At 37.3% G+C, this 16,106-nt stretch overlaps 1 protein-coding gene across 1 annotated transcript in view; it reads right to left on the minus strand.

Annotated features, from left to right (window-relative positions):
- The window catches only part of PTPRZ1 (protein tyrosine phosphatase receptor type Z1), a 163,464-nt gene that overhangs the window by 86,466 nt on the left and 60,892 nt on the right, over positions 1-16,106 (minus strand). The window lies entirely within an intron of this gene.

The raw sequence follows: 16,106 nt of genomic DNA on the forward strand, positions 1-16,106 counted from the left end.
TCCGAGGTAAACAAATAAAAACCTTAAGAAAACAATAGCAATAAAAATTACTGCTCTGTAATGCAATAAACAACTTAAGTTTTTACAGACCACGGGGAAAACAAAAATAAAAACACAAGGTGAAGATCTAAGGACACCGACATAGTAAAAAACTATTACTCTGAAGATAAGTAATTCCAACCTGATAATAGGCGGTGGGTACAAATGCAATCAATGAGCAGAACAAGTAGACTGGTACTTCTAATGGGTCACAATTAAACAGTGCTTTAATCAGAAAATGAAATGAATCCTATAGAGAAGTAAAGAAGAATTGAATCAAGGCAGGGAATTTGGGTGGTACAAACTAACACAACAGAATTCAAGACTAAAAGTAGGATGTCATTTCAAAGGGTTTAGGAATGTTCAAATGATTTTTATTTGAAAGTGAGAAAGGGATATAGGCAAAGAATGACTCCCAAGATCCTGACTGGAGTATACCTGGGTGTATCATGGTACCCATTATGTTGATAGAGAGAATAGATAGAAAGAACGACTTTGCCTCTGGCTTTGAACCTACAGACTGAGATTTCCATGGAGGCTCATTAGGCAATCAAAAATATGGGTCCAACAGCCATTAAGAAGTCCAGACTACAGATAGAGACTGGGGAACATTAATGAGGGGGTAATTTAAAACCATGAACGTGGATGAAATATTTCAATTAAAGTCAATAAGGAAGGAGAAGGTCAATGATGAGACACTGAAGGGTATTAACATTTAGGGAGCCTAAGGGGAGGAGGGAGCACCCAAAGAAATTAAGAATAAGTGGCCTGAAAAAGAATTGCAAATTTAGAAGAAAATGGTATCCTGAAAGTCATAGAAGGATGGTTCCAGCAATGAGAGATTATCCCAAAGTAAATATCATACACGTCAGAAAGCTTACAGTGTCATGACTGAAGAGTAACTATTGTATTTTGTTATTTCTTAACTCCAAATGTTGTATTCCTAGAATAAAACTATCTCAGTGAATGGTGGACCTGGAATTCAGACTACAGTAGGCAGAAGACTACATTAGTGGTGACAGAGTAGCATTAAAAAAGAGCTTTTTTAAAGCTTGTTATGAAGGAAAGAAGATTGATAGGGTAGCATACAAAGACTGATGCAAGCATGAGGAATGCTTTTTTTAAGACAGAAATTTAAGCATGTATATATATATTGAGGGGAAAAGTTATTATAAGAAGGAGTTTGAATAATGAGAGGTCCATGATCAAGGTTCCCCCAAGGGGAGAAGATAGATCATGGATGGAGGATTATTAGCCTATGAGAGGAAAAGAAACGTAACAAAAAAATCAAGGAAATATGGATTTGTAAACATTCGGAGATGGGGGAGTAAGAAATCTGATGGTTCATACCACAGAGCTTCAGGTGTAGAGCACGATCACATCCCATGGAAGGAAAAGAGGTTGGGAGTTGAGTTGACTTTGGTTCAATCCCAGCACCACCATTTACAGGCACCACTCACCTGTGCCTCAGTTACCTTCTCTGTCAGAAAAGCAATAAAATAATCTCTCTCTCTTAGACTGTGCAAATTAAATGAGATAATACATGTAAATGGGCTGGCAGATAGTATGAATTTTCTTAACCCTTTTGCCTATTTTCTCAGGAAAACTGGAAGCAGGATGCATTAGCTGTGGGAGAGATGCAAATAAGAGAGGGAGCTTGAGGAAACCAGTAGAGAATGAAACTGTGGACTTTCAAGACTGATGGAAAGCACTGAGGACTCCACTGGTGTGGACGACCATGAACTTGCAGAGGCACCACTCAAAAGTGTGTCTGTGTGTGCTTCTGTTTTTGTTTTTGTAAGTTCAGTAGTCCTGATTGACAAGCAGAGAGAGTAAGGAGTTGCAGTCCTACAGTGGAGATCAGTAGGGTGGGTGTGATGGAATTAGAAAAGGTCAGGGAACTGGAGATCTGGCTAAAGAGTATTGAAGATCTCCCCAGTCCCCAGTCTCAAATCTGGTGGGGGGAGACAAAGGTAATTTTTTTTAAAAAGCTATTAAACAGTTACGACCACAGAGTCCTCTGTCATCCTTCATTTTGTTATAAAATGAGAAGAGTGATTGGTGAAGCCCAGTACTACAGTGTTTCTACTGCTGTAGCTTGGTATCAAATATTTAAACAAAATCAGAAAAATCACCGCTGAAATTTAACAATTCCCAGAAACCATGAAGAGGTCTTGTTGCTCTCTCATCACCCTCTGACAAGCCATCACTTCTAAAAGAAAGAAAAGGTTCAGGCTCTAGGTAACTCTGTGATTAATGTTATGTCCTTTATATTTGCCTGTTTCTCTCCAAATGAGTCCACTGTGTTTAATATTCAGGATTGAGGTTGAAGGCCATGCCAACTGATTAATCGCAGGACTTCAGTGTAGCACTTGCTGTTAACTAACTGACCTCAACAAAAGGCAGGCAAACTATCAGTGGGAAGATGAGAGAAATACAGAGCAAGATTTCATTGTTGCTGCAATCTATTACCAATGAGATAGCAAACACAGAACCAAAAATACCCCCTGGAAATTACTCCTTTGTTTAAGGAATAAAATACTCTTCTTGTGGAATAGCTCTGAAAGTTGCCTAGGAGTCACTGTAAACTCCCCTGTGGTCATCAACTTTTCCTCTGCTCCAATAACTGAAGAGCCAAGCTCTTCCAGCAAGGAAGCAGCAGTGCAACAGAGAACAGTGACAGTGGTGGTGACAGCGACACCACCATCATATCTGCACTCAAAGCTTATAGCCCACATACTTATTATCAGTATGAGGCATAACAGAGGCTCTGTTTCCTACCTTTGCTGGGAGGACCAGGGATTCAGAGTTGAAGACTGAGACACAAACATAACTGAGATCTTTCTATTGGTAATAGGACTTCTGATAATTTTCCTACAGTGTTGTTTATTGTTTCGGTTAAAGAACACGCTGCCTATAAGACCAAAGTTTCTGGTTTAATTCCTAACTAGAACTATCAGTTCCTCCTTTCTTGATACACTTATCACAAAATACTCTAAAATCAGATCACCTAGATGCATTCTACTGGTCACATGCAAGGACTAACAAGGAAGCTGTGAGTATCAGAAATCCATTGCTGCAGCTAAGAATACTAAGTTTTATATTATCTTCAGATCCCATCAAAACTTCCATTAAATACAGCTTTTACCTGTTCATTTATTCATTCCTTCATCAAATATTTATAGAGTGCCTAGTGTGAAACAGAATAAAAGTCTAGTACAAAAGGACCTAGAGACTGTCATACAGAGTGAAGTAAGTCAGAAAGAGAAAAACAAATACCATATGCTAACACATATATATGGAATCTAAAAAAAAGAAAAAAAAATGGTCATGAAGAACGATTTTTGTATAGAAATGATTTGGGTTAGAAAATAATACAGGGCCCTCAGAAATACATCATTTCATGTGAGCATCCCTTTATTCAAGTCTGCCAGGAATTCTCACTGAAATAAATGAAAGTAGGATGTTGCAGTGAAAATTTGTTTTGTAACTCTTTAAGATTCTGTTACTTAGCCTCCATTAGAATTTTGTTTGCAAGGCCAAATCCAGACTAAACTAAATAGATCTGTCATGGTAACATTACCATTCTGGGTCCTAAATAAGTGTTTCCTTTTAATACACATATTGAAATTTCCTAATATGACAAACTGGGGCACATGAAATGGAGTTTCATGCTCCACTGAACTGAATTCTCTGCAGCTGCTTAGAAATGTTTGGAGAGTTTTAGTGGATTTTATTAATTTTAGTGGCCCTGTTTCCCCTTACATTTGTGAAATACATATTGCTATACATTTTAGTTATTCCAAAAATGTGAATTCATTGATCTGCCTGCTTCAGAGAGCACTCATGAGAACTAAGAGAAATGATAAGCGCTAATACATACAATAACAAGAATAGTTGTAGGTGATACTCATCAATTTATTTATTCACTACTAGTCTCTGTAAATATAACAGTTGACAGACCAGATAAGGTATTGCTCCGATTAAGCTTCCATTCTATTAGGGAAAGAAAAACAAATAACTAAACAAGATAATGGCAGAGTGTGAGAAGTAGTGTCAAAAGAATAAACAGAGTGATGTGATAGGCAGTAGTTTAGCAGAAGCGGGAGGGCCTTTCCAAGAGGGGGACATTTCAACTGAGATACGAAGGAAGAGAAGACAGCCAGTGAAGAGGAGGCGGGTCAGCTTTTCAAGCAAGGGCACAGTAAGTGCAAAGGCACTGAGACAAAATAAAGAGTAGTGTGATTGAGAAAAAGAGTGAAGTGTGGTAATGAAATGGAGAGTACACAACCCGTTATTTTGTGTTAAACACTGTGCTGATGGTTTTCCCTGTACTAGCTCATTTAATCCTCATGGTACTTAATTCTGTGAGGCTCATCCTAATATGAACCATATTTTCAAGTGGTAATAATGAGGAACAGAGAGGTAAAGAGTCCTACCTATAAAATCAGTCATCCGATAGTGGTGAGGACACAATCTTCACCCAGGAAGTCTGACTCCAGAACCCATGCTTCCAACATTATTCTCATGCTATTTCCCAAAGAAAGCACCATACAAATGTAAATTACTGTTGTTATTATCATGATAAAGTTTTAGTTATCTTCTATAGCTTAGAAAACTCACCTATATTTCCATATTTCATTGCTTAAAGAATGTTGTGCCCTGCTATAGACGCCCGGCTTTACAAAGAATGTAGACAAAGTAGAGATTCTTTGGAAGAAGATCCTCTGGCTGGTAAAGAGTCTTGATATATGTGAAGCAAGTGTGACCTTATCATGAAAAAGGTAAGGCTCAGGAGACTACAGTATCAGTATTCACATATTTAGAGGGACATCCTGAGGAAAAATAACTAAACATTTCACATGACCCCAAGTAGATATAATTTGGAGAGAAATTACTTTTGGAGAGGAACTTATTTTGAAAGAGGAAATGACTTTCTAACATTGAAAACAATCCAAAATTGGAATAAGCTATGCTGGGAGAGATAAAGAGACTCTAACATCAGAGACATTTAAGCCTAAGCAGAAAAACCTATTATTAAGAGTGTTGTATAGAGGATTCAAGCAATGATTGGATAACTGAACCAGGGTGGGTTTTCCCATTCCTAAGATTCTATGATGGATAAGCTATAGTCAGAAGCCAGGAGAGTCAGACTTGGCAGAGCACGGCATAGAACCCCGATGCCAGATATCGGCGAAGAAGCAAAGTAAGATCCCAGACGGCGGGGTTGCAAGTAAATACCAAAACCCCATTTTCTTCTCTAGTTTCAAGGGAACTAGTAATCTGGCTTAGGCTAGAAAGCAGGAGTAACCCCGTCTTAGTGAACAGGTACTCAGCTTTCTACATTTCAAAACCAATCACATCACCCCAGGGAATTGACCATGTAAACATGTCTTTATTAAATTACCTTTAATTCTCATTGCACTGATTTGTTTATTCATACGTCTTCTCCTTCTGGACCCTAGACTCACTGAAGAAAAACTTATATTTGTGTTTTCAGATCTACAAGTGTTGCCAAAAAAATCTTGTAACAGAGACAACCAGTAGCAGACCCCTACAAGTCCAGAGAATAGATCAGAAAGTCGAAGTTGGATTTAGAAACGTAACATGTTTGTGGCCAGCGTTCACTTCCCAGTTACCCATCAAGGTCATTGACATGTGCTCTTTGAACATGAAATCAGAAGACTAATTCATAAAATATATTTTTGACTCACAAGATTATAAAATCCAAACGATTCTATGAAAACCAGAATGAGTTATGATGGAATTACAGCTTAGATTTGGAATATTTTCTCTATTTGTTGTTCTAGAGATCTACCAAACAGAATCACAGTGAATTCACTGAAAATAAATATTTTGTGCTAAGCCAATATGTCGACCTTTACAGAGATATCGTCTAGGGTCAGCTTCTTTGAAACTCCCAACATTTGGGATAGATTTCTTAAACAAAAGGTAACACTGACTTCTTGGAGTTGAGATGATTACAACCTCAGCTATCTACCAATGAAGAAAAAAAAAATACTTTGTTTGCAATACCTTTTGGTATTATTAGCATAATTTTTTAAAGTTCGTTTAGGGGCAGTGCAAATGAGTGACTTATTTGAAGGGTTTTCCTAATTTGACTGTCTTGAACACCTTTTAGAAATGTGGTTGTTTATTATTTGTTAATGGTGTATGCAAAGACATGGATACCACATTAACTAAACCAGAGGAATTTGCTCTTCTGCACATGCATTGTTGACTTTTACCTTGTTCTTAATTTTGGCATTCTTCAGTACTAATTAGTTGAGGATGTCTAAAACGGATGTCAGCTGGGGCCTCCCAACTTTTCAAAGATCCAGCTTATGTTGGCTTGAAAGCCAGCCTTGCTGCTTCATCCCCTCAAGTTCTGCCACCTGTTGAAGTCCTAAGCTCTCTCCAAGCTTTCTGTAACTTCTCAAGGGGTCTCCCTTCTCTGCCTGCTTCATTTCCTTTGCCCCAGCTTCCTGTCACACCATCTTTGTTTAATCATGCAGGGGCAGGGAACCTGCTCATCCAAAAAGAGAACCTACTTATATCTATAGTTGCTGAAAAGACTGTTACAGAATCTTTCACTGATCTGGACACAAGGTAGACACAAGTTAAGATACCTTTGAATCCATGCAAATGTATCCTTATTTTGCATACATGATAAAGCCTTGAAGAATCGATTTATTAAAAATCAAATATAATTGACTTGCATGACAATTTTAATATTTATTCGGGATTGATAGTCCTTTGGCAGAGGCTCATAACATTTGAGTTTAAAGCCTCTAGCTTTAAACTCAAATAGTTTAGTCCTTTGGCAGAGGCTCATAACATGATAGTCCTTTGGCAGAGGCTCATAACATTTGAGTTTAAAGCCTCTAGCCATTTTAGTTTAAAGCCTTTAGCCTTTTATGTATATTCATAAAGAGTAGAGGCACTTGCTTGTTTAATGGACTATTGCACTAGATCTCTTTGTAGTGTAAATTGATTACCACCTCATTTTATCTGATTTATAAATTGTCACATACTGGAATTACTCATGTTCAAAAACTCTTACATTTAAACATCACTAAAAAATAAACTAGAGAAAAAATGAAAGAAACAGTGTTCAGACTTGTCTGTTTTCAAGAGTTTCCTGACTTGAGACTAATTAAAAAATAAGTGGAGATTCAGAGAGCAGAAAGGCTAGAGATGCAGCAATAGACTGTGTGGTTCTCACAAGCTGTTTATTGCAACATTAAAACAATTTATTATAATTCATGAGTCAACTTTAAGATTTTTAAACCAAGCATTAAATTTACTATCTTTAAGTAGAAATTTGGTTTCATTATCACTTAAACACTTTTTATTTTCTCATTTTAGGCTTTAAATTTGGGTAATAATGTTTCATGATCTATTTCTTTTATATTTCACAGGTTCTGTTAGCTTTCATTGGACAGTTCATTTCAAATTGTTCGTGAAAAAATAAATTTTCGTTATCATTATTTCCCTCAAGTAATAGCCATATGAGTGTCTGTCTATAGAACATTTACCTTGTTTGGAAGGACTGTGATATAACAGCAAGACTGAGCAAAGGTAGATTTATACAAAAGGCAAACGGACCTTCAATTCTTTGGGGGATTTTTTTTTCAATTCTAACCCTTTCTATTATTTTAAGAAACATTTCTGGCTGTATTTTATTATAAAGCGCAATCAGAATGATCACTGATGTCACATAATGTTTATTATTATTTAGCAATATACATGTTTAAGGAATCTGCTACCATTAAATTATTCTTTATGTTGCTCTTGGTCAGACCAATGTTTTATTGGCACTTTGCAAACAAAGGGAGTAAGGTGAAGATAAATTTCTCATGTACGGAATCATCAGTCTAAAATTTTTATGTGATTTCAGTTCCCTGAAACCAGCCACCATGCTCTGTGAGAGGCTGGAATCAATGGTGCCACTTTAGTGACATCCATGGCAGAGCTCTGACCCACAGAAGAGTTCAGTTAGGCCGTCTTCATGCTATTCCCCGGGATTATCAAGTCTGTAGTGTAGACTGGAGAAAACCGTGGCACTCCCTCCCCTGAAACGAATGCCTGGTTACACAGTGGCCATGGCGGATGCCATGGGAGAGAATGACTTGGCAAGTAGTCCCCTGGGGGAATAGAAACTCTTGCCTCTTCATTGCTAGCACTGCCATGCTCAGCCACCCAAGACAGAGTCATTAAAGCAACCATTCACTACCCCTTCTTGCTAACTCCTACTGCTAATCAACTCCCTGGCCCTGAGTTTTTTCCTTTTTCTCAAATCCCTCTCTCCCTCTTTCTCCCTGCTTCTTTCTCCCCTAGTTTCGATCCTTACTATTCTTCAGCTAAACCGTTGCTCAAACTTTTAACTGACCTAAAATCAGTTTTGTCCTCCTCAACTGAGTAACCGTAGTTACCTGCATGAAACTTAAATATGACTCTGCCACCTGCAACTTAAATCCCTTCAATAGCCTCCCAGAAAAGTTCAAACCCTTTATCATGGCATTTAGAGCCTCAGCATCGGCTCACCCCTATCCATTCCTCTCTCCTCTCTGCCTTGCCTTTTATGTATCAGCACATAACACTTCTGGCTGTTCTTCTCAGATAACCATTCTTTCTTTCTTCTGTGCTCATGCCTTTCTCTCTTCTTGGGTACTTTCAGCCCTAGATATCTTCCCCACCTTTAATTTGGTAATACTTGCCCATCATTGCAGACTTATCTCAGGCATCTTGTCATTCAGGACGCCTTCTTTATCTCTTGTCCCATCTGGGTTAGATACAACTCTTTTATGTCCCTGAAATAGTCCATGCATATCTCTGCTTTTATCCTTAGTAGACTGTATTATAATTAACAGTTGCTATGTCTTGGGGTCCTCACTAGAGCCTGAGTTCCTTGATGAGGGATGCTGTTTTATTTGTCTTTGAATCTTTTTTTAAAAATATCTTTATTGAGGACTTCTCTGGTGGCACAGTGGATAGGACTCTGAGCTCCCAATGCAGGGGGTCCAGGTTCGATCCCTGGTCAGGGAACTAGATCCCACATGCATGCCACAACTAAAAGTTTGCATGCCACAACTAAGGAGCCAGCAAGCCGCAACTAAGGAGCCTGCCTGCCTCAATTAAGACCCTGGTGTAACCAAATAAATAAATAAATATATTAAAAAAATATATATATCTTTATTGGAATATAATTGCTTTACAATGGTGTGTTAGTCTCTGCTTTATAACAAAGTGAATCAGTTATACATATACATATGTCCCCAATTCTCTTCCCTCTTGCATCTCCCTCCCTCCCACCCTCCCTATCCCACCCCTCTAGGTGGTCACAAAGCACTGAGCTGATCTCCCTGTGCTATGCGGCTGCTGACCACTAGCTATCTATTTTACGTTTGGTAGTGTATATGTGTCCATGCCACTCTGTCCCAGCTTACCCTTCCCCTTCCCCATATCCTCAAGTCCATTCTCTAGTAGGCCTGTGTCTTTTTCTCGTCTTGCCCCTAGGTAGAATTACCAATTGAATTTTCAGTTAAAACTAGAGGTAATTCAGTAGTAGAAACTAGTGTAATCACATTTCTGCTCTGGTAGGCATATATGTGTGGGCTCTGTGATATTATCTTTCCCTTTTTTTCTATTAAACAATTAAAATTTGCATGTATTCTCAATGTAAAGCGCAATACATACAACTATAGAGTAAAATAGTAAAAGACTCCATATTAACCTTCTTCACCTTTTATTCCTCTTTTAAAAAGTTAAGTCTTGTTAACTAGTTGGTGTATACAGTTATCCCCCAGTATCCATGGGGGATTGATTCCAGGACCCCCTTGAATACTGAAACTGATGGATGCTTAAGTCCCTTACATAAAATGATGTAATATTTGCATATAATCGATGCACATCCTCCCACACATTTAAAATCATATCTGGATTACTCATGATACTGAATACAATGTAAATGTCATGTAAACAGTTGTTAGTACAATGTAAATGCTATGTAAGTAGTTGCCAGCGCCTGGGCAAATCCAAGCTTTGCTTTTTGGAATTTTCTGAATATTTTCAATCTATGGTTGGTTGAATCCAACATTCAATACGTGACACTCTCCTTGTATCAACAGGTCTCTGATTCCCTGTGCCAGGCCATCATCTGAGTGGATGCCCTCTTCATCTCACTTAACACCTGACACTCTGCCTTGGTAAGTCTGCCTTTAGTTGACCATTCCACTGGCACAAACATTTATTTTGCTTGGCCTCTCCTAATGGCTTTAAGACTGAAACATTGAGAAAGAAATGAAATGAAAGGGAAATGAAGGGAAGAGGAAGAAGAGAGGAAGTGCTTCAGTTCTTTGTCTATGCATTTGCATTTGTACGTATGTGCATGTATCTGGAATCATTTTTCTTCTTATCTTTCTACATAAATGAGAATCATGTTACACATGTTGATATGACTTTCTTTCTGCAATTGTCTCTAAACAATAATGTCTTGGAGGTCATTCAATATCAGTGTATCTAATTCTGTCACGTTTTAAAAAGTGGCTGGATGATATTCCATGGCATGGATGTACTATAACTTATTTACCCACACACATACTTGCATGCACACACACACACACGTATAGCCATTACTCTCCTATTCCTGGACAATAAGGTTGATTCCAATTTTCTTTATTACAACTAAAGCTTCAATTAACATATTTGTACACCTATGTTTTTAATCTCACTACAGAAATCTCATCCTATTAAAACAGAGTGACAAATTTTAGAGAAACTATAATGCAGTCATAACTTCTTTGATTTATGGCTTCTAGAAAGCTGTTAAAGCATGAAATAACAAGCAAAATGTTCTTTTCTAATGAAAATGAAACTATTCTTTTATCTGCTATGATCTGAAGGACATAAAAAGGCTTGCTGACCAAAATTATCTCCCTTACAAACTGACACAGTGCCTGCAGTTCTCATGAAATTATTCTTTTGAGGATACAACCTATAAAGGCAGTGTGATAGGTAAACATGGTCCCTGAGAGGGCCCCCGTGAACTCATTTATTCCTATTAACTGTCTCAGAGTGCAGTTCATTAGATCAGGAAAACAATATTTGAGAACAAGTACTTAGAGATGCAGTTGTCAAGGACAGACAGCTACACGTTAGACTTCAGATGAAAGGTTGAGAAATAGAAGAGCAAATGACTGGAAAATTCCTAAGAATGGGGCGCTACCTGAAAGGCAGGTCCTGTTGAGAAAAAAAAAAGATGGCGCTCAGGGTAGTGGTTGGAGTTACGTGAGCGATGGCTGAGAACCAGGGCTGCGTGGGAGAAATGATGCCTAAGGAGCAGTTTCAGGGACCCACTTTGAGTCAAAGCACACCTGCTCCACAGTCTCTTAGGGAATGGAGAAAAATCACAAGTTTGAAATTTTATTTATTTATTTGAGAATGAGAAATACATTAAAAATTTTTTTATTGGAGTATAGTTGCTTTAGAATGTTGTGTTAGTTTCTGCTGCACAGCAAAGTGAATCAGTTATACATATACAAAAGTTGCTTTCATTGGTTAACCATAACTGGTTTATTTTTTAAATGATCCTTCTTCTATTTTAACAGCTTTGTTATATAAAAATAAGAAATTACGAAATCAAAGAGAATAAATATAGTTGACTAACCATGGATAAAATATAATTATAATCTGGTATTCTTCAGTAACATTACTGGAATGAAAACTTCACGTTATCAGTTTTGTTAGTGCAGTGCAGTCATAAGTCATTTTAGAAACATTAGGGTGTTAATCCCAATATAATATATAAGAATATGCCATACATCATATCATATATATTATATAATATACAAGCAGATGTCATACATCATATCATATATATTATATGATATATAAGCAGTTGTGTTAAGTAATATTTAATGAGTGCTGTGATATCATTCTGTTGAGATCTGAAAGTAATACAAGATTTTTAATTAGATGAAATTATGCCCTTGGCAAGGCAATTCTGTTAAGTAACTCTAAGTATGTTTAAAAGTAGAGACATCTCCATTCTTGAAAAATAATTTTACTTAAATTTTATCTCTTCTTTTTACAAGAAAAATTGTATAGAAAAATATGAATCATTTGTGCTCTTATAAAATCCAACACCCTTTAAGAATGACTTAACCAAGGCAACCAGGCTATCACATTTGCAGGGCAAAAATAAAAGGATCCTTTTACACTAAATTCCATCAGCTAATGAGGGGTGGGGTAAGAATCAGTAAATAACAAAGTTAGCAAGACACAGGCAGGTAAGAGGCAAGAAACTGACCTGTGTGTCAGATTTTAGGGATTAAGGCAGACGTACAAGGAGACTAGGGTTAGCAATGATGAACATCTAAAAAACGGACTGAGGTTTAAGCAGGTTAGACTAGGCTCTTCACAATCAAAGTAAGGGAATCATGTTTCCTTGGCAGGCTGGCAACAGACTCTTAAAGGAGTAGAAGGCCAAGCCAGTACATGTATCCAGAGGGCTGGTAAGTGGTAAGTGAGGTATGCAATATAGGCCTGGCTGTGCTGATGTTGAGGGTTGAGACTGCAGGCTGAAGGTTTGGAAACCCTTCAAGAATAATGCCATGTGTCCCACTAGGCCCCTTTAGCCTTTCAGTGGCCCCTTATCCCCCAAAGTTGATTTGGCTTGTAAAGATAAACCTGATTCTCCCATTTCTCAGAGGTCCTACTACTTCTATATGGGAAATGCTGAGTTATCTACTAGGACTTGGGGACTCTTGTCTTGAAGAACCTGAGTCCTACAGACTACCACTCAGGGTTAATCCCCATTTTACTCTGCTGGGTTAAGGTGGTCTTTCAGTGTGTAACCATTTTACTATATCCCAACTCTACTAAGAGAATACCCTTAAATCTTGGGGACAGCACCATTTCTAAAGGAGACTCTGGAACTTTTCTGTACCTTGTTATGTTCAGTCTCTTTTCCAAGAAATGATTACGAGCCATGGCAACTGATTTTAGGATTAGTGTAGAACAGAAACAGCTCCTACATTCCACAGGCTCCCAGGAGGGAGGCTTTGAATTCCCTGTCAGACTCATATTCTCTCTCATCATGTCCTTTGGGGTATAGGCCTTAGAATCCAGAAGTTCCATTAGAATGACTTTGACAGGGGCCATCACTAAATACAGGAATATGGGGGCTAGGGATTGCAAAGATCCTCACATTGCTGAACAGTGGCTCTATACTGTTGAATAGTTCCTTAGGTATTTGTAGGTAAACACTAGGTCCTTTCTCCATTTCTGTGACTAGGATGAAAAGTCTTATTTCAAATTCAGGACCTTCAACAAGCACTGCCCACTCATAATCAGATTGGAGTCCGAGTGTTCCTCAGGCTTCTCTGTCACTAATGACCTAGATTCCTGATCAACATCTGATAGTACACGCAAGGTGGGTGGGATGCAGAACTTTTAATGAGTGAAGGAGATGTCATAATCAGGGCATGGTCCCTACTGAATTCTGTTCTGAAGGTACCTGACTAGGCTTAATGATAAGAAATTGACCAAAATGACAAGCTGCTTCTTCCAAACTTTTGAGAAAATGACCCTGTCACTAAGTCTATCATTCTCAGGGTTCTGGAGAAGAAGGTGTCTTTAACCTCGGAGGGATATTCCATGGCTAACAAGGGAGAGAGAATTTCTTCTCCCTGGAATTGACATGGATTGAGATGTTATGCCTGACACACTGCCACCAAGGTATGGATGAATGGAGGCCCAGAATGCAAAGGAGGAGTAGATATGGTTGGCTGCAGATATCAGTAAGAACTAGGTAGTGTTCAGTAGTTTTTCTGGAGTTCCCAACACTGACCATGTCATTACTAGGCAGGGCTTAATTGGGACTTCTCATATCACCTGGAGGTATACTGTGACCCCTCCCAAGCCAAAGGGCAAAACTGAGTCAAAAGGAAATTAAAAAAAAATTTTCCCCAACTTTCGATTTAAAAAATTTATCAAAAATTAATATCTACTTAAAATAAGACAATGTCTTGGCCTTACAAATTTTGTAGTTATTTATTTACTTGAATAAATGTAATCCCTATAATTTTGGAAAGTCTCCAGAGGATAATAAACTAAAATGACTGTACTCAGTGTTCATGACTATACTTATGCAGCATAACTTAACAGGTCAGTAGGAGTCATTTCCTTTACCTACAGATGTTTGTTTTCTGCTGCCAGATACAAAGTGCTCAATTAAAAGGTGTTGAATGAATGAATAAGTGAATGAAGTGATTATCCAACAAGTTCAGGCTCTATCATCCACTGTAAGATTTTCAAGTAAGTTTTCTACTAGAATAATGAGATCTGACAGATCTTTTTTCTCAATTTCTACATACAGCTATTAAAACTTTCAAAAATACCCCCCAGGGTGAGAGACTAAACTCCAAGCAAAATGCGGCCCAGTGATGGAAAATATGATTTGCATGTGTAGTAGTAAAATAATTTATCCTGTGGAGTTGACATTAGTGACTTGAAAAGTGACAAATACATGAGTTACTTAACTCAAAACAGCTACTAAAGAAAGGAATGAATAACAATGTTTACTTAAAAAAAGAAAATCCGGAAAAATTTCAACTTATTTTTCAACTTGTGAAGGTAGCACTAAATTACATTACCAACAGCCAAAAAATTTAGGAGGAAATTGTTATTAACAGTAATAGTTTAGGAGAACTGCAAGACTGGAATTTGGAACCTAAAAAGAAAAGAAAAAAGAATCAAGGAACTAATAATACCATTTGGATAGCATTAGAACCCAGGCTCTTTTGGAACCAGGTCAATAAAAAACGATTCTTGAAAGGTTATGAAAAAGAACTTTCCTTGGCAATTGCTAGAGATAAACGTGTCTAGAGTAATTCAAGGTAAAGATAGCTTGCAGCCAGACTCACTAGTGAGGTATTCCCACTGGACTCACCCAGGCCAAGAACTTCCTGAGGTAGGTAATGATGCCCTACCTAAATCAACAAATTAATGGAAGTTGTGTTAACAACTGTTCAAAAGTTTACCTTCTCTCTTTACTGATGCAGATAGCAGGTTTTGAAAATAACATTTACAATGTTATTATATGTTAAATAGAAGCAATAATAATATTTTTTCATGTCAATATACTACATCCAGAGAACTAAAGCACTTCCATGTGGGTAAATGTATTCACACATACGCTTTCTCTTTTTTACTCTATCATTCATTCATTGCCCAAATTGAGGCAATGTAAGTAGAGACTGATCTAGATTCTGGACACTGCAAGATGAGGTTCCCCAGACCAACAGCAGCAGAATCACCTGAAAAGTGTTAGGTATTAAATTTACGGCCTCCACCTCAGATTTACTGAACCAGAAATTCTGGAAGTCGGACCCAGCAATCCTACTTTAGTAAGATTTATTTAGTAACATTTAGATAATTCTGATGCATGCTAAAGTTTAGGAAACACTGATTTAGATCATAAGCTCTCTAATGCTCTTGTTAAGCTTTATCATTATAATTGCTCCTTGGGCAAATTCATTTTCAAATAAGGAGCAAAATGCAAAAGCTTAGGAACAATCCAATTAAGAAAATGGAATTGCATACTAATCCAGTATTTTATTATTTTTTAATGTTATTTAAATGCGAAGGAATTTCATACAGTCACGAAAGTTATTTTTAGTTGATGGATCATCACATACTGTGAGCAAAAATACACTAATCAACTGTGATAATTTAGCATGAACCTTAACGTTATTAAACATATAATAAATTATTTTTCAGTGATAACCTATAACATACAACCCTCCCAAGATGTGTGAATTTCAATGTCTTGTAATCTATTCTAACATAGTCCAAATATGGTGAAAAACTTGTGTGTGTGTGTATACATATATATACACACACACACAAGTATTATATATATATATAATTGACAAAGTTTAATAGTTATCTGACTAATAGCTGCTTGCTGTTGAATTGCTTAACATTAGGAAATTGGAAGGTGACGAGACTATTTAATGTTACTAATATTAATTAGCATCAGATAAATATAGTTCCTTAGATCT

The sequence above is a fragment of the Neophocaena asiaeorientalis genome, unplaced genomic scaffold (genome assembly GCF_003031525.2).
Source record: "Neophocaena asiaeorientalis asiaeorientalis breed wild unplaced genomic scaffold, Neophocaena_asiaeorientalis_V1.1 scaffold116, whole genome shotgun sequence".
Taxonomy (NCBI): domain Eukaryota; kingdom Metazoa; phylum Chordata; class Mammalia; order Artiodactyla; family Phocoenidae; genus Neophocaena; species Neophocaena asiaeorientalis.